Genomic DNA, 18,594 nt, shown 5'->3' with positions numbered 1-18,594 from the left:
GAGATTGAGGCAACGGACCTGCGACGAGGACCCGAGGGCTGTCTCTGCCGCAAGCCACACCGACTAGGAGGTCGTCTGTCCGAGAGTGAGGTACATCACCTCCTCCGAGATTGATGATATGAGCAAGGATAGGATGGAGGCATCCTGCTCAATCCATGCTTCGTGTTCTGGATTCGGGACCACGGACGCCATGCCGGCCTGATCGCCGGCCGAGAGCTCGAGTACGGGAGAGGGACATGGCCGGGAGTCGTCGATGAAGCCCAGCAACCTCTGCCCGCGTAGAAACGGAATTATTTGCGTCCTCCAGCAGAGACAGTTCCGATGTGTCAATTTTAACGACACAAAGTGATGCGCACTAGGGAGGGAGTTTGGGTGGGTGTTTGGGGAGGAGATGGTGGCGGTTGTGTGCGTTCTTTCGGAGCTAGACGACATTGTCGATCGGAAAGGGAGGAGAGAGAAAACAAAAGACAATGATCGTTAGATTTCTACTGGCTAACTGATACCAGATGAGTTAGGGAAAAGATTATCAATTGAATAACAGAATTACATATACATTAATACTCTCAGAGAGAGAGAGAGAGAGAGTTATCCTCTAGGCTAGAGACTAGATAACTAACAGATTGTTACATGACTAAGTAATAACATAATAATTAATAACATAATACTAACTTTGTCTAATAGTGAAGTTTATTTTTTATGCTTGGATGAGTTTTCTGGGGTTATTTTATCAAATTTAATTAAAGTGTTTTTTGCATGAGTAATTATTTACAAATAATGCTTATTTTTTTTTTAAAGTTTTGATGAAATTTGTTTTATAATATCTACTTTACCCAAAATAAAAAAATAAAAAAAAAATAGACATTTTTGTTACAAATGATGACTTGCTATTTAGAAATTATGTTAAAAGTAATATTAAATATTAAAGAATATAATACTACTGGTTGGAAATGTTGGTTTTGTAATTGAAGATTAGCACTTGGAAGTGCTTGGTGGTTGGGTTGGATGATTCATGAGGACAAATTCTGAAAAAATGTTTGATCTTGTGTGCTTTTTCGTATTTCTTACTAACATTATTTTAATGTATGTATTTTACTCCACTTAATGTTAAAATTTTTGCAATTTCTTTATGTTTTTTTTTTTTTTTTTTTGTAATACATTTTTTTGGGTTACTGAAAAAATATTACTCCTCGAAGATAATTGACTGATGCTGGATTGTTAAGCAAGATTTTTATTCTTTAAAATATACAATACTTTGATTGATTATCCAAATATATAAAAATTAAATAATTACTCTTACTATTAAATGTGTCTAAGTCAAGAGTCATTTATTACCTTATTCCTATAACATTATTGAGAGAGAGAGAGAAAAAAAGAGAATTATTTCTTCTATATAAGTATAGAACTTAAAATTAATAAGATAGTCATACATGTATATTAAAGAAATATTTATTACTAAATATTTGTTTTATTTCTTGGTGAAATCTGTTCGGTATCTCGTTGGTAAACCGAATAATAATCCCACAAAAATAAGGATTATTATTTTCTGTAAGAAAAGGGAAGGAAAGATGAAAAGATTGGCTTCGTGTTTGGTGTAGGGTTTTTAGCAAGAGTCAAGTGATCACTCTTTCCTTAAAACCTTATTTGCTACCCCACAAGTGCTAGGAGCGTTGTAACCTAGGCTTCCCATGATAAAACTTGCTATGATTCAATGTTTGAGCACAAAAACAAAGAATTCGGCGAACTAGAGCAAGATTATGAACACAATATGTCTAAGAAAGAGTAGAAGCAGAGAGTTTTGAGGCTGAAAATTATACTTTCATGTTGTGTGTAAATTTTCTGCAGCCCAACTCTTTCTTATATAGGGATTGAGGAGTTGAATAGCTTTTAAATTTAGGCATTTAAAGGGACCCCTACAACTCCTATAACAGCAACCATTAACATGGATTTTAATTCAAAATTTAAAATTGGAATTAATTTAAAGTATTAACTCCGTAACAGCTGAATTAAATCCCAACAGTCACAAACAGTAGCTTCTGTTTGGCCATGACAAGGCCGAAACCACCACTTTCGGCCAGCATGTTTTGTTTCGGCCAAGGTGAAATCATTTCACCAACCAAGAAACAATATGTATTTACAAATAATGCTTAAATTTATTATGTTTTGATGCAATTTGTTTTATAATATCTACTTTACCCAAAAAAAAAAAATAGAGATTTTTGTTTCAAATGACCTGCTATTTAGAAATTACGTTAAAAGTAATATTAAATATTAAAAAATTTAAAAATTATAATAAAAGAAGCAAAGAAAAACATTATTTGAGTAATAAGTAATGAACATGACAAGTAAAATGCGATAGGAAAAAGTAATAAACAAAAAGAGAAAAAAAAATAATGAAGCATTCTCATATATATATATATATATATATATATATATATATATATATATAATCTTTAAATTTTGAATCAAGTGTTACCTACTAGACCAATTTTCCTCAACTCTTCAAAAAATCTTTAAATTTTGAATGCTAGCTCTTTGACTGCCTAGATCATTGGTTGGCAGTGTATGTATTTTACTCTACTTAATGTTAAAAATTTTACAATTTCGTTGTGTTTTTTCTTCTTTTTTTTAGGTTACTGAAAAAATATTACTCCTGAAAGATAATTGACTGCTAGATTGTTAAGCAAAGTTGGCTCTATTACAATGTAGTATGTTTATATACTTTCTCAACCTACTAAAACACAAAAAACCAATAACACCTCCACTGGGATTCAAACTCACAACATTCCAAATGAAAATCCAACCCAGGTACCATTAGACCACATAATCTTGGTTGTTAAGCAAAGTTTTTATTCTTTAAAATATATAACACTTTGAGTGATTACCCAAATATATAAAAATTAAATATTTATTACTCCTACTACTAAATGTGTCTAAGTCAAGAGTCATTTATTACCTTATTCCTATAACATTATTGAGAGAGAAAAAATAAAATAATTTCTTCTATACAAGTATAGAACTTAAAATTAATAAGATACTCATACATGTAGATTAAAGAAATATTTATTACTATATATTTGTTTTATTTCTTGGTGAAATCAACAATAATATTGCCATCGAGACTGAAAGCTGAGTGCCTCAAATACCTCAACTTTTCCCAGTGTATACCATTTGAAAGGTGGACATTTTTAATCTTTATTATTATTCATTAGCCATTATTATTGCTTTGTTACTATCATTCCTTTGTATTATATAAACATGGTCCTCCCCAAGTACCATGTAGTGTGATGCCATGGCATCCCGATTATCCATCGAAGTGGATGATCAAAGGTTTGAACCTCCGTTAGAGTAAACCTGACCAAAAAATAACAAAACAAAAATAAAAAGAAAAAATATTTGATTAGCCCAAATAGATAAGTCGTATAATAATCTGATAAAACTAACTAAAATATTTACCAAGAAATATAATCTTTGTGGAATTATGGAAAGATATTCCAGGAAAAAAACATAACATTCTTCCAAAAGGTTGAACCCCAACCCTAAGGGTCTCCACACCCCGGCCTAACAGAGCATTTGGGAGGAACCACAGAGACTAGACCGGTGCTAAGGGTCTCCACACCCCGGCCTAACAGAGCATTTGGGAGGAACCACAGAGACTAGACCGGTGCTCACTGCGCACAAGGAACCCCCTCACTTTGAGAGGTTGCTCCCACACTGCCGCTGGTGAGACTCGATCCCTGGTCATTCTTTCAAAATTTCACCTCTATGATCAATTGAGCTACCCATGCCGGCGAAAAAAACATAACATGAGATTATGGGTAGTTGGGTACGGAGTTACGTGGTAATAGTCATACACGAATAATTGTAGAAGCAACAGAGATTATTCAACGAAATTTAAGGTGTTTTTTAAACCTTTTTTTTTTTTTTTGAGAGGTGTTTTTAAAAAAAAAAAAAAAAAAAAAAAAACTTTTTTGTTAAGAAAAGTCCATTTAATTACTATGTTTTTTAATAAGAAAAAAAAAATACATGGTTCCTCAAAAACAAATACATGGTGCATAGATCTCAGGATGTGTTTGGTTGACAGGTTTAACTCTAAAGAATGTGGATCAAAGTGATTGGTATTGTTTGGTTGATAGGTTTCAGAACACTACTATGAGTTTTAAATACCCTTTAATTGAAAAACTCATACCCAAATAAAATAAGGGTATCATTCCCTTTCATTCCCTTATTCATTCTCATCCCCTTTGATTATTGCTTTTAGATTTTTATTTTTATTTTTTTGTTCATATTGATGTTTTGAATGTCTTTATATTATAATCAATTGTTTTGATTTTGCATTCTTGTATTTTTAAAATCTGTATTCCCATTATTGAATCATGCATAACCAAATAGCATTATTGATAATCATTCACATTACATCTTACTACCAAACATGCAAAATACTTTCACTAAAACCCATTACTATTACCAATACCAAGTATTTGATACACATTCCGATTCCGATTCCGATTCCCATGTGCGAACCAAACACACCCTTACTATAACAAATACTATACATGTTTAGAATATAATAGATCTCTCCCAACCTCATATAATATACCTCTCCCAAAGCACATGAAGACTAGAATCTGACCAGTAGGCTTATTGCGTGACACACAATTTACCTCTGCCGTGCCTCGGGGACAGGATCTGTGAACTTAGGATTAATCCGGCGGAACTGGGATCACCAATAGGTAGCTCTACAGAAGTCAAACTTTATTACATGTTAAGCATATAATATATCTATCCTAACCTCGTCCTAACGAGTTTTACATCATAAAATTAAATCAATACTTATTTATGAATTTGTGGGACTTGACAAGTTCCAGCAAAAAACATAAACATGAAATGTTGGGGAAGGAGTTACAAATATTTGTAGAAGTATCAAGCATTGTTCAAGGAAATTTAAGGAATTTGTAACTTGAAAGAAAAAAAAAAAAAAAAAAAAAAAAAAAAAAAAAAAAAAAAAAAAAAAAAGAATTTCAAGAAAGGTTCTCTACTGTTTCCATGCATGCTCCATTGCTAATTTGCTATAAAAACCCTTGTCCTTTGATATATGGAACACATTCATTTAGCCATACATAAAACAAACAGAAACACTGAGAGAGAGAGATGGCAGGCAAGGGAGAGAAGAAGATGGCAATGGAAAAGCAAGAGCAAGAAGGTGGTGATGAAGATCAATAATGGTATTGGAATATTTCCAGGGCCCAAGAAAGGAAGTGTATTTCCTAAAGATAGGGAACTCATCTCTACTAAGATGGGTAAGAAAATTGGTGGTTGGGTTGCTTCTGCTGTCAACAACTCCAACAAGAAGAAGAAGAAACATGAAGACGATTATTGATTCTGACTAGGTTTAAATTGTACGTTTGCTGTGTATGCATGCATATTTGTTTCTTCCATTATTATATTATTATTATTATTATTTATGTGTGTTTGGAGTGATAAGTTTCCATTTCTGATTCTTGTACTAATATAATATACTCTGTATTAATTTATGAAATTTAAACAATTATAGTATTCCCATTGTTGAATAAATTTTACAATTTAATATGGTTGGTTTTATGACATTTGGACAATCAACCGCTAGGCAACACAACCGTTAAAATAACAAGCATATATAGAGAAAATATATAGAGAGAATATATGGTATTTCGTACTCTTGAGAATTGCTTGTGAACGAATAGTGAAAAGTGATTCCCCTTTCCTCATGTATGAGGTCGATCTGTTTATATATATTTCGGGCCTAGAGCCCCTCCAAGGAATAAAAATCGTACCTCATATTGGGTGTTATTTTTACGACAAATTATATCGTGCACCGCGGTGCATAATTGATTATGCAGCGAGTTTCAAAACGACGTCGTTTTGTTTAATGAAAGAACTGACACCTGTTTCCCAGCATTCCGCGCTGTTCCGCAAAAAGTAACTCTGTTATTCAGTTTCATTTTGTATACGCTGCAGTTTCAGTTCAACACAATTACAGTTTCATTTTGATATAACTACAGTTAATTCGATATTTATACACTCAAATATGTGAAAATGTTATTTAATTTTATTTTATATACACTATAGTTTCATTAAAACACAACTACATGATCATTTCTATATAACTACAGCTTCATTGCACAATATACACTCAAATATGTGAAATGTTATTCGGTTTCATTTTATATACACTGTAGTTTCATTTTAACACAACTACAGTATCGTTTTGATATAACTACAGTTTCGTTGGGTAATATACACTCAAATATGTGAAATTGTTATTCAGTTTAATTTTGTATACACTACATTTTCATTTCAATATAACTACAGGTTAATTTAATTTCAATTGCAGTTTCACTTGATAATATAAAAATAATAATACGTGAGACAGTCTAGTTCCAGCTGGATTCCAACAAAATGACAAAGCTAATGATAGAGAAATCTTTCCTTAATAATAATAATAATATTGAAAGCCGTGAATAATCATTACGATGAGGAGCTTTTCTTTTATAGCAATTCCTTTTAACAACCTTTACCAAAGCAAAGCCTTCTCATATGCCGGATTTATTCTTTGAAGAAATGCTATCCACGCATTATTTAACCAAGCTTAATACCAAATCAAACATTTTAATTTGTAAACCATACATTCCTTTCCTTTGACGGTAGATAAATAGAACTTGATGGGAGTTGGTCCACTTGACATACCTAACATAAATTTTAGGGAAAAAATAGAAATAGGCCATTGAACTATTTGAGGGATAGTAATTAAGCCACCGAACTCGAATAAGTTCAAATTGATCCATAAACCTGCAAAGAAAAGTGCAATTAGCATTTTTAGTAGGTTACCAACAAGTTTGTGATGATTAGGATACCATGTGTATTTTTTTATATTTTAGTTTATTATTATTATTATTATTATTATTATTATTATTATTATTATTATTATTATTATTATTATTATTATTATTATTATTATTATTATTATTATTATTATTATTATCCTACTAAACATTTGACCCAAAAAAAAAACTAAATTAGTGTAATTTTTAATTTGAAAAATTAAAAATTAAGTTTTAATTTAAACAATATATATATATATATATATATATATATATATATATATATATATATATATATATATTATTAGGGCATAAATTATTAAATACTCCGTATATACAAATATTGAAGAGCTAACTACTGATTGCCAAACAAGGACATTGCGAGATAGTTTCCCACTTCAATTTGTTGTGTGATTTGAATACTCTTTTTGTCAATAAATCTCCCAAGTAGTTAATATGATTGACTTAATTATATTTTTTATTTTTTTATTTTTTTTGAAACAATTATTATTATTATTATTATTATTATTATTATTATCATTATTATTATTATTATTATTATTATTATTATTATTATTATTATTATTATTATTATTATTATTATTATTATTATTATTATATCATCATACCCTTAGGTCATTTTACATGTTAATCTAAACAACTAATTTTTTCAAATATCTTTTTACCAACCATTGATATAATTCGCTGGTCAAATTCGCTAATATAATCCACTAACGCTAACCGCTAACTGCTGATTGTCAAACAAGGATATTGCGAAGTTGTTCTCACTTCAATTTGTTGTGTGATTTGAATAGTCTCTTTGTCAACAAATCCTTCAAGAAATTAATATGATTAGCTTTATTAATTATATTTTTTTTAATTTTTTCATAGTATTAATAAAATACTTGGTAAATAAATATATAGCATTATGTTGTGTTATAACTTTGATATTTAATTAAAAAAAATAGTGCACAAAAAAAGGTAATAGACAATGTGTGAATATAATCAATTGATGAATTTGAATGTAAAGAATTTTTACATTGGAGAAATATAAAGACAATATAACTAATAAAATTATTTCTCTTAATTAATTTATTAATAATGAATTATTTTTTTAATAAAGACATTATAGGAACAATGTAGCAAATATAATCAATTGATGAATTTGAATATAAAGAATTTTTGTATTGGAGAAAAATAAATATAATATAACTAATGAAATTATTTCTCTTATTTAATTTATTGATAATGAATAATTCTTTTTTGAATAAAGGCATTGTAGACACATAATTCTAAATTAAAAAATGATATGTATTATTTTTTGTTGTAGCTACTAAATTATTATTTTTAATTAATTTAATAAGAGTAAAATAGAGTACTAATTATGCCAACTTTGATTGGTATGAGGTTCGAACCTAAGACCTTTAAATTCTTATTAAAATCAATGAGTAAATTAACGGTGAACTAACAGAAATTAACGGAAAAGTGAACGGAAAATCACATTCATTAAGGATAAATTAGGAAATCTTAAGGAAAAATTAAAATCTGATCAATCTGAGCCATTCATTTGATTAAAAAATTTGACCGCCATTTTTTCTACCAATTATAGGCCTAACTCTCTTGGGCTCTTATTAGTATAGTAGATAGTAGATAACGTAATGCTACTGTACAGTAACATTACTTATATATATATATATATATACATACATATATATATATATATATATATATATATATATATATATATATATATATATATATATATATTTTAAATTAAAAATTACACTAATTTAGTTTTTTTTTTTTTTTTTTTTTGGGTCAAATGCTTAGTAGGATAATAATAATTATAAACTAAAAATTTAAAAATACACATGGCATCTTAAACATCACAAACTTGTTGGTAACCTACTAGAAATGTTAATTGCACTTTTTTTGCAGGTTCATGGATCAATTTGGAGCTTATTCGAGTTCGGTGGCTTAATTGCTATCCCCCAAATAGTTCAGTGACCTATTTGTACATTTTTCCTAAATTCTAATTAATTTTGTCAAATAAATTTAGCCAACTTATTATAGGGTTTAATGTGTATTAAAGAGTAAATACCAGCGGAGGTCCTCTGACTTTGGTGGCACTGCCACTTTTAGTCCTCAATTTTTAAATCAACCACTTTTAGTCCTCTTACTTTTTGTTTCTAGCCATCTATGGTCCTTTCGTTAAACTTGACCCTCTAATGCCGTTTTCTAAAAGATAATTCAGTCCTTTCATATTGTGTTTAATTTCCCCATCAGAATAGTCAAACAATGGTTTCTCAGCTATGAACGTGTACAAAACCAGCTCGTGAATCAAAATGGCGTACAAAAGCTGGTACGAAGGTTGTGCCAAAACGACGTCGGGATATCTCGGTATGACTCGGCAAACATAATAATTAATAAATTAATTATGAAAGGACTGAATTATCCTTGAGAAAACGGCATTAGATGGTCAAGTTTAACGGAAGGACCATAGACGGCTAGAAACAAAAGGTAAGAGGACTAAGAGTGGTTGATTTAAAAGTTGAGGACTAAAAGTGGCAGTGCCACCAAAGTCAGAGGACCTCCGCTGGTATTTACTCTGTATTAAATTATACACTTACATACTGAAACTTTTTGTGCAAAGAACTTATATTCTTCCAAAAGGTTGAACCCCAACCCTAATGGCTCCCCACACTCCGACCTGATAGAACATTTGGGAGGATGCAAATCACTGCTGGAAATTCTGGTATTTCGTCCAACAAAAATTGGACGGAAAACAGGGGTTATTGGTCGGAAAACGGGTTTCCGTCCAACATTCCGTCCAAAATGAGACCTCGGAAAAATGAACATCGCTAATTCCGTCCTACATCAGATGTTGGACGGAATTTACGTCCAATTGGTCAAAGTTGGACGGAAAATCCGGATGGTAACCCACCATTTTTAGGATGTGAATTTCCATCCAATGTTGACCCGTTGGACGGAAAATCCGAATGACAATCCACTATTTTAGGATGGAAACTTCCGTCCAACTTTGACCCGTTGAACAAAAATTCCGACCAACAGGTTGGTCAACAATTGTGACTAACTTTGACCCGTTGGACGAAAAATCTGGATGGTAACCCACATTTTAAAATGAGAATTTCCATCCAATTTTGAACCGTTGGACGGAAATTGTGACTAACAAGTTGGCCGGAATTTGTAATTTATATAATTTTTTTTGATATATAATTTATATAATTATATATCAAATCTAAATTTATATAATTTTTTTTTTGATCTTGTTATAATTTAGTTATATCTGTTGTCGATGCATTCTATATCATTTACAAAATAACGTACACACTATCTAAATTTAAAATGAAAATATATTTCAATATCAAAATTATTTAAAAAAAAAGATAGTATAGTATCTAATCCATAAATATTTAAACAATGCACTATTGTCATACACACAAAAAAGTTTTAAAAACATAAAGTACTTAATCTTCAGAGGGCGCTTGTGTTTCATCTTTTAGTCAATCACCCGGTTAGCTCCAATTTATAATCTCAAGAATTTGTAACCTGTTCTTCAGCCAATAATCTTTTTTTCTCCCTCATCTACAAAATAAAAAACGAAACAATAGAAACATTTATATTTAGATTACAAGTGCAGCCCAACGCACACACTAAGGTAAAGCAATTTAGTCTAAAGGAAGAGGCAGAACATGAGCAAAGTATGAGGGAACCATCCGCTGTAGAATAAATTCATAGGTCCTAAGTGGCAGCAAAATATGTACATTTGTGAAACTTGGGTGCATTTCTTACCTTGAAAATATTAATAAGACTTGTTTTATCTACAAAAGAGTGTCTCCATGAATGTACGCATCTGCTAGGCCAAGATCAACCTGGGTTGCTACTTGTCAATCATTTCTAATGAAATTACTAAATTTACCAACTTGGATATGAAAATGGAAAAGTGATCATACCATCCTAACGAAAGGTACCATGTCTTTTGAGTTGTCCAGAGGACTGCAACTCTTCTTTAACAACCTGTATGCAATGATCATACCAGCCTAACAACACCATTGTGACACTAAGTAATGAAATAATTAAGAACAGGAAATAAGCCAAGTAATACGTACCTATAATCCATCCTCATGGAATCCATATCCTAAAAAATTGGATTCAATGTGTTAAATGAGTAGTTAATATGAGTATGCACATGTATATAATAGGGAGCAAAAAATAATCTTACGGTTTTAATTGCTTCTTTTTGTGCTTCTGCCTCCAGATATGCATTGCAGCCTCAATTCTATTAGCAATTTCTGAAGCTGTATACTCCGATGATAGGTCCAAGTAATCAAGAAGGCATTTTGGGGACAAATTCCCAGTAGTAATGTCACTTGTATATAATAAAACCACTTCCAAAAATGTTGGAAAAAAACAAAGTAAATTGCATCTCAACCAAACCTCCAATATAGCAGTACTACTTAGCTGCATTTGCTCTTCTCTATGTCCGGCCATGTCCTCTTTCATTAGCACAATAGTTAGCCGCTAAACAGAAGAAACACCAAGTAATAACAAATAAAAGTAAATATCAACATGTGAACTAAAAACTTAATAAGCTAATAACTTATTCAAAATATTTTCTACTTAGATGGCTTAATGATTCTTATTGTAGCAAAATGCATAGTTCAGAACACATCTGCATATGCTTCACTCCAAAAACAACTTGAAGAAATCCAAATTCCTATAGTAAACCTGAGAAAGAATATGAGAAGCTGGATATCCTTCTACTATTACATTATTCACTTTTTTGTCTTCTAAGTCAAAGTTGCAATTCAAAGAAATCATGAACTTAAGCCTCAAAGGTATGATGAATATAGGCTTTAGGAATGGCTGTAATAGTTTCTAGTTAGAGACTATAAAAACCATAGATTAACAATGACTATCTCAATCAACAAATATCTTAGAAAAGTTTCTTGTCAAACTTTCTGTACTACTTATCTGCAACCACAATGATAACAATTACTATGACTTCAATGTGGTTTGTAAATGATATCCACATATACAACTCTGGAAATGAGAATATCATCCATCCATCTAAGAAATACTATAAATTCCACAACCAAAAGTAAAGTTAATACATTTAATACAGTCCAACATCAGTCAAATTCAAACAGAGCCTAAGAATATCAATCAATTTATTGACCTATTGCAACATATTTCGCTCTTGGTAATGTAATTATTCGTTAAAAGTTCAAATTTTTAGATTGTTTAACAGAATAATTTATTATGTGATCAACACTAATTTTAGAGTCATGCTCACATAAAACTTTTCACAAACAGTTGGTGGGCAAACAATCTCAGACTCCATTAATTTAGTACAAGTCAAACATAAATTTCAGTAAGCACAATTGGTCACTTTTCTGGAAATTCAGTCCACAATCGCATATGCTCTTGGAGTTCACAAATCTAAAATACTTGTATTTAAAATTAAAAAAAAAAAAATTATAGAGAAAAAAACTATTACCTGTGCAGCTTGCGGTTGCGGAGGCCGGAGAGCCACTCGGAGCGACGGCTTCGGCCTTCAGTAGTTCAGTGCGACGGCTTCGTAGAACAGGGCGACGGACTTCTGCTGCGGAGGCCGGAAAGCAGACGGCGACTCAAGGGTTTAGGACGAGGGTTTCGACCTTCAGTAGTTCAGTGCGAGTGTGCGACAACTTCGGAGAACAGGCCGACGAACTTCAACTACAGAGGCCGAAGAGCAAACGGCGACTCCGGTGGTGGGAGCGAAGACGACGGGGAGGCTTTCCTGGCAGCGGAGGCGGCTGTGACGGCGTGCGTAGGCGTTTGGTTGTGCGATGGAGCTCAGACTATAAGTGTGCGAAGGGTTTGGTGACTTTGGTCTAAGTGTGTAAGAGGGAGATGAGGCGGGAATACTTTTTTAGTTTGAGAGGGAGGGAGTGAGATGAGGCGGGAATACTTTTTTAGTTTGAGAGGGAGTTTTTTACAAGTTTTTTTTTTTTCTATAGTAAGTAATTATTTACAATATAATTATTTAAGTATATAATAAAAATATAATTATCAAAGTGTTCTATGGATATCTTAGAATTCTTGCCTATCTTCCACCTTAAAGTTTCACAAATAAGGTAATTAGTACAATTTACATTCTCATTCTGATATAAGATACATTCATTGGAACACACATGTATTTTCTCATAGAAACTATTATTCTACCATTCGAAATCTTGGGAAGGAATTCTTCCCAAATCCAAGCCAACAAGAAAACTGAGCAATACCTTCCTGACCTACGGCTCTTAGCTTTCTCAAAAATTACCATTTCTATTCACAACTTTAAAATATGGAAAATTCAACAATAAAATTAGAGTAAGAAAATAGGGATTTAAGGCTTAATGCAATTATGAGATAGGGATAAATATAATTAGAAAATAAGGGATTAGGGTTTAAGATTTGAGGACTAACCTATAGGATGGTAATGGACACGGCCATTAGTGAGGCGCTGTCATGGAAGGAAGAGACAACTTTTGTGGATGAGTGACGGCGATGGGGAGGCTAAGACGTGTAGACGGCGTGCGGAGGGAGACCGGATAGCCGATAAAGCTGAGACGATGGAGTTGCGAAGATGTGTTTGAGCTGTGAGCAGAGAAGAGTTTGTGACGAGGTACAAGTGAATGACTACAGGGAATGATTTTGTTTTGTTGGAGATGGAAAAATATTTTTTTATTAAGTGAGCATGAGTAGGGTACCGCCCAAAATTTTGGCGTTTAGAGCAAAATTTTGTGAAAATGAGCATTCTTTCTGCCTAAAAAACTTAAATATTTCGATTTCCGTCCAACAACAATGTTGGACGGTATATAATAATACCTACCATTTTGTATTTCACCAATTGGTCAATTCAATTTTCCGACCAACAGGCAACGGTAGGACGGAATTCCGTCCAACATTTAGTGTCGGTCTGAACCTCCGTCCAACGCGTGAATGTTGGACGGAAATTCCATCCAACTTTTCGTCCATTCATATTTACGATAGAAAGTTGTGATTTTTTACAAATTACCGACCAACATTTTTGTTAGACGGAAATAGCGAAATTTCCAGCAGTGAATCATGGTAACTAAATAACTTATATTAAAAGTGCAAGTAACAAATGCAGTGTGTGCAGGTACAATGCACAAGTAAAATCACATCAAAGTGCAACCATTTACACTTTTAATAGTGTAAGCAATTTACCTTTTCACATTGGTGCACTTAATAATAATGTTTGGTCCAACTAACACTAGTAGAAAATGGACCAAAAAAATACTACAATACACGTCTTTAATTACAATTAAAGACTTCTAAAGTAAGGGAAGTAACGCGCAGTGGCATTTAAGTAAATATTTAAAAGACTTTACGTGTCTTTACTAAATTAGTAAAGACGCGAAAATTTAATGCGGAGACAGTGCGCGTCATTATCGTCAAGGTAAAGACTCGTATTTCTTTTATTTCATACATATTAAAAAAACCATATAAATATCTTTTACTCCACAAAACCCTAAGTTTCCTCTTTCTCTATCTCTCCCTCTTGCCGTCGCACTACACTTCTCCCTTCCGCACCTCAGTCTCTTCCACCTGCCCCGCCTCCACCACCCAGTGCACTAAACTTCTCTCTGTCTTCGTCTTACTCTCCTTAGTGGCTCCCTTCCGGGCCTCAGCGTATAAGTCATCCCCAAGACGGAGTGCGTCAAAGAGTAGGCTGTGGCCGTGGCCGTTCTCCGCTGGGATATCATTCAACGGCATCTTCAGATTCATATCTATAACCGTGAAAGGCGATGGCGGCTTCAGATTCGACCAACACATCGCGTGTTCTACATCCAGCAGTGGATGTGGCGGCAGTGACCACTTCAAATCGCATCTCTCCCTTCTGATCCAGCCTCAATCTCCATTTACTGAAACGAAGACAACTATTACGATCTCGTTGGGTGATTTTCTATTACGATCCTTTCCTCTACTCTACATTGCAGTGAATCAATTTTATTTCTCTGTTCTGGATGTTTCGAAGTTACCAAGACTGGATTTTTTGAGTTCTGTTTCCTAAACTGTGAGTGTGCGGCTGATAGCATTTTTGCGTTTTGATTTGCAGTAAAACTCTATTGAAGCCGACAATACTTCGGATAAAGCTATTGAGAAACCGTAGAGAGATTCAGCTGGAGCAGATGCTCAAAGAAATTGCCAAGCTTCTCGAAACTGGTCAGGAAGCCACTGCTCAGATTCAGGTATAAAGCACTCTTTCTATGCTAATATTCAATCCCAGTGCTCATACAATTATTTTCATTTTATATGCAATTCATCTAATCCTACCATTTGGAGATTTAAATGATTATTAAGTATTAACAATGGGGTTTGCTGTTACTATATCATGTGGAACATATTATAAGAGAGGAGAAAATGATGGCTGCCCAGGAGATAATTCAGCTATTTTTTGAGCTCATAAGTGTTCATCTTCCAATAATTGAGGCACAAAGGTATACATATTTGGTTTTCTGATGAGGGAATATTGGATTCTTTAATCCTTCTTTTTTAAGTATCACACACACACACACACACTTGATTATTGTGACTCTTCAGCATACAGGTTTATCATAGTACTAGTGTATTTCTCCATTTCAGAATAACATGTAATCTGTAATGAACAAAGAACAAGTTTAGTGTATGCATGCACAACAATTATTAATGTTTGAATGTACTTGAACTATTAGAGGATTACTGTAAAATTCCTTCAGCATCTAAGGTGTTTCATTGAGTTGTTTTGAGTGCCATAGGATATGTTTATGAACAATTCCCTTTTATATCACATTCACATGATCAAGTTTGCCTAACATACTTGATTTCCTTGATATGATATGCTTTATAGGGCTAGTTGTGGCATTACTTGGAAAAGAAACTACTGCTGGTGATTTTCTGGTTGAAGATGTTCTAGAGGCTGGCCTAGCACAACAAATAGAGCAACCACTTCAATCAGGTGAGATTGCATAACTTGAATGTTTTCTTAATCTTCTGGCATTTTATTCAGTGTATGTGCTTGCTTGTTTTCTGGTGCTCTGCCATTCTTTGGACCGAATTTGAACCTTTGTTTGCATGCAGCCCTGCAAATTAATTTAGTGTCCAGATGAGGTGATATGAATCAAAGTTTTCTTTTCAGTATTTAATCATGAAGAACTGATTTAGTGTATGAGCTTGAGTAGGTGAATTCATCATATATAAATTAATGGAAGTTGGAGTACTACAACTCTTATACTAAACAAACATTAGAATTAGTATGTAAGCATTCAAGTTAAAACTTATTTATTGGATGAACAGGTGAAGACAAGTATGTGGTATTCATCTCTGGTTTGAGACTTTGAGTGTTGGGAGCGGCACCTCCAATCCTCTACAATTTCAGCTTTTAATTGATCATATAACTAGACATCTAGGAGATGAGATCGAAGGTTTTGTTTCATTTTCTTCTATCACATATTTTACATGTTACTATCTGATTGATTTGAGCAATATCTTTTTAACTTGTTCAAAAAGGACCAAAATATCGCATCTCAAATTGTTCAAGTAGTCATTGCTATAAATTCTGTCGAAGTTCCAAGTGGACTTCTGAATGCTTAGGTAAACTCTTTGCTTTCATTATTATAGAATAGATGTTTGAATATTTTTTCCTTTTTATTATTATTATTGTAAGTTAAATAAATTTCTCTTATTTGTAAACCGTCTTCTTATTTTATTTTATTTTTGTGAGAATACAGTGTTCAATTTCAATTCATCAGACACATCTTCTTTTTGTCTCTTAAGTTGATGTTTGTCTATGAAATAGTCTAAATGATACAGTTAAAAAATATTATGTTGTAACTCTGGATATAAATATGTGCCTAGAATGGGCTCTACTCATTGTTATGGTAAATGCAGTATTAATTTTATAATTGAAAGAGTTGCACTGTCTTTTCAAAATTGATAGTATATATACTCATTGTTATGGTAGTTGCATTATAATATTTTATAGTTTATATACTCATGTTCTTTTAATTATCCAAAATTTTGTAGGTATGTCATGACACAAATGTGTATTCTAAGGATGGAATATATGAGATAAGGAGGGTATGGATAGACTATTTTGTAAATAAGTGCATATAAATGTTTATTATGTGATTTAGATGGAATTACATTATATATATAATGATAGATTAATGTTAGGGTTATTATATTGTGTTTAGAAAATTATGTATGTTGGATTATATATATATTGCGTTGAATGGTTTGAACCATATAAATGTTGTTTGGTGGGGGAATATTCTGTTGAGCAGGGATTATATTGAATTAAATTTAATATTAAAAGAATATAAGTACAGGCGCATTTATTTTTTTTTAATTTTTGTTAAACACAATACGCGTCTTTACTTAGCTAGTAAAGACGCGTATAGTCAAGCTTCACGTGGCTTCCAAGTAAAGACGCGTAAAGTTCCAGCTTTCCGTGTCTGCGCCATACGCGTCTTTGCTAAAAAGGACGCGTATTGTCAATTAGTAAAGACGCGGATGGTTAATTTTGTACTAGTGTAATAATAACGTTAGGTGCATTTAATATTGTTGTTTACTTAATAAACATTATTTGTTGTGTGATTTGAATACTCTTTTTGTCAATAAATTCCCCTTGTAGTTAATATGATTGGCTTAATTATATTTTTTATTTTTTTAAAACAATTATTATTATTATTATTACTATTATTATTACTATTATTATTATTATTATTATTATTATTATTATTATTATTATTATTATTATGTATACCCTTAGGTCATTTTACATGTTAATCTAAACAACTAATTTTTTCAAATATCTTTTTACCAATCGTTGATATAATTCGCTAACGCTAATCGCTAACTGCTGATTGTCAAATAATGACATTGCGAGGTAGTTCTCACTTCAATTTGTTGTGTGATTTGAATACCCTCTTTGTCAACAAATCGCTCAAGTAGTTAATATGATTGGCTGTATTAATTATATTTTTTAAAATTTTTCATGGTATTAATAAAGTACTTGGTAAATAAATATATAGCATTATTTTGTATTATAACTTTGATATTTAATTAAAAAATAGTGTTCAAAAAGATAATAGACAATGTAGTGAATATAATCAATTGATGAATTTGAATGTAAAGAATTTTTACATTGGAGAAATATAAAGACAACATAACTAATAAAATTATTTCTCTTAATTAATTTATTGATAATAAATAATTTTTTTTAATAAAGACATTGTAGGTACAATGTAGCAAATATAATCAATTGATAATTTGAATGTAAAGAATTTTTATATTGGAGAAAAATAAATACAATATAACTAATGAAATTATTACTCTTATTTAATTTATTGATAATGAATATTTTTTTGAATAAAGACATTGTAGACACATAATTCTAAATTAAAGAAATGCATATGTATTATTTTTTGTTATAGCTACTAAATTATTATTTAATTTAATAAGAGTAAAATAGAGTAATATATATAACAATTTGCACCTATAATAATTACAAACTATTCCCTTAACAAAACCAGAGCAAAAAAGGGTACGATGGAAAAAAAAAAAAAAAAAAAAACTCGGGCATACTTTAGTTCAGAACATCCCAGAAATCGAAATGAATCTTTGTGTGAATTATGGGAGCATATCGTAGAAAATGCATATATATGAAATTTGGGGAAAGAGT

At 31.7% G+C, this 18,594-nt stretch overlaps 2 long non-coding RNA genes across 6 annotated transcripts; one reads left to right on the top strand and one right to left on the bottom strand.

Moving 5' to 3' along the window:
• Positions 1 to 10,279: 10,279 nt before the first annotated feature.
• On the bottom strand, positions 10,280 to 13,356 carry LOC109166657. Of its 2 annotated transcripts, XR_002051698.1 has the most exons (5): positions 12,379 to 12,731; positions 11,101 to 11,399; positions 10,988 to 11,016; positions 10,671 to 10,895; positions 10,280 to 10,463 (listed from the first exon to the last, which is right to left on the bottom strand). It is a non-coding gene; the product is annotated as an uncharacterized LOC109166657 (long non-coding RNA). The 2 variants fall into 2 exon arrangements; XR_002051699.1 differs by lacking the exons at positions 11,101 to 11,399; positions 12,379 to 12,731 and adding an exon at positions 13,332 to 13,356 and having other exon boundaries at positions 10,671 to 10,885.
• A 1,424-nt stretch (positions 13,357 to 14,780) lies between these two features.
• LOC109166604 lies at positions 14,781 to 16,505 on the top strand. Of its 4 annotated transcripts, none has more exons than XR_002051695.1 (5): positions 14,781 to 14,822; positions 14,989 to 15,121; positions 15,284 to 15,370; positions 15,760 to 15,867; positions 16,206 to 16,336. It is a non-coding gene; the product is annotated as an uncharacterized LOC109166604 (long non-coding RNA). The 4 variants fall into 4 exon arrangements; XR_002051694.1 differs by having other exon boundaries at positions 14,784 to 14,827; XR_002051693.1 differs by lacking the exons at positions 14,781 to 14,822; positions 16,206 to 16,336 and adding an exon at positions 16,419 to 16,505 and having other exon boundaries at positions 14,834 to 15,121.
• Positions 16,506 to 18,594: the final 2,089 nt, after the last annotated feature.

Source organism: Ipomoea nil, unplaced genomic scaffold (assembly GCF_001879475.1).
Source record: "Ipomoea nil cultivar Tokyo-kokei standard unplaced genomic scaffold, Asagao_1.1 scaffold3104, whole genome shotgun sequence".
NCBI lineage: Eukaryota > Viridiplantae > Streptophyta > Magnoliopsida > Solanales > Convolvulaceae > Ipomoea > Ipomoea nil.
This window is presented reverse-complemented; position numbering and strand designations above follow the sequence as displayed.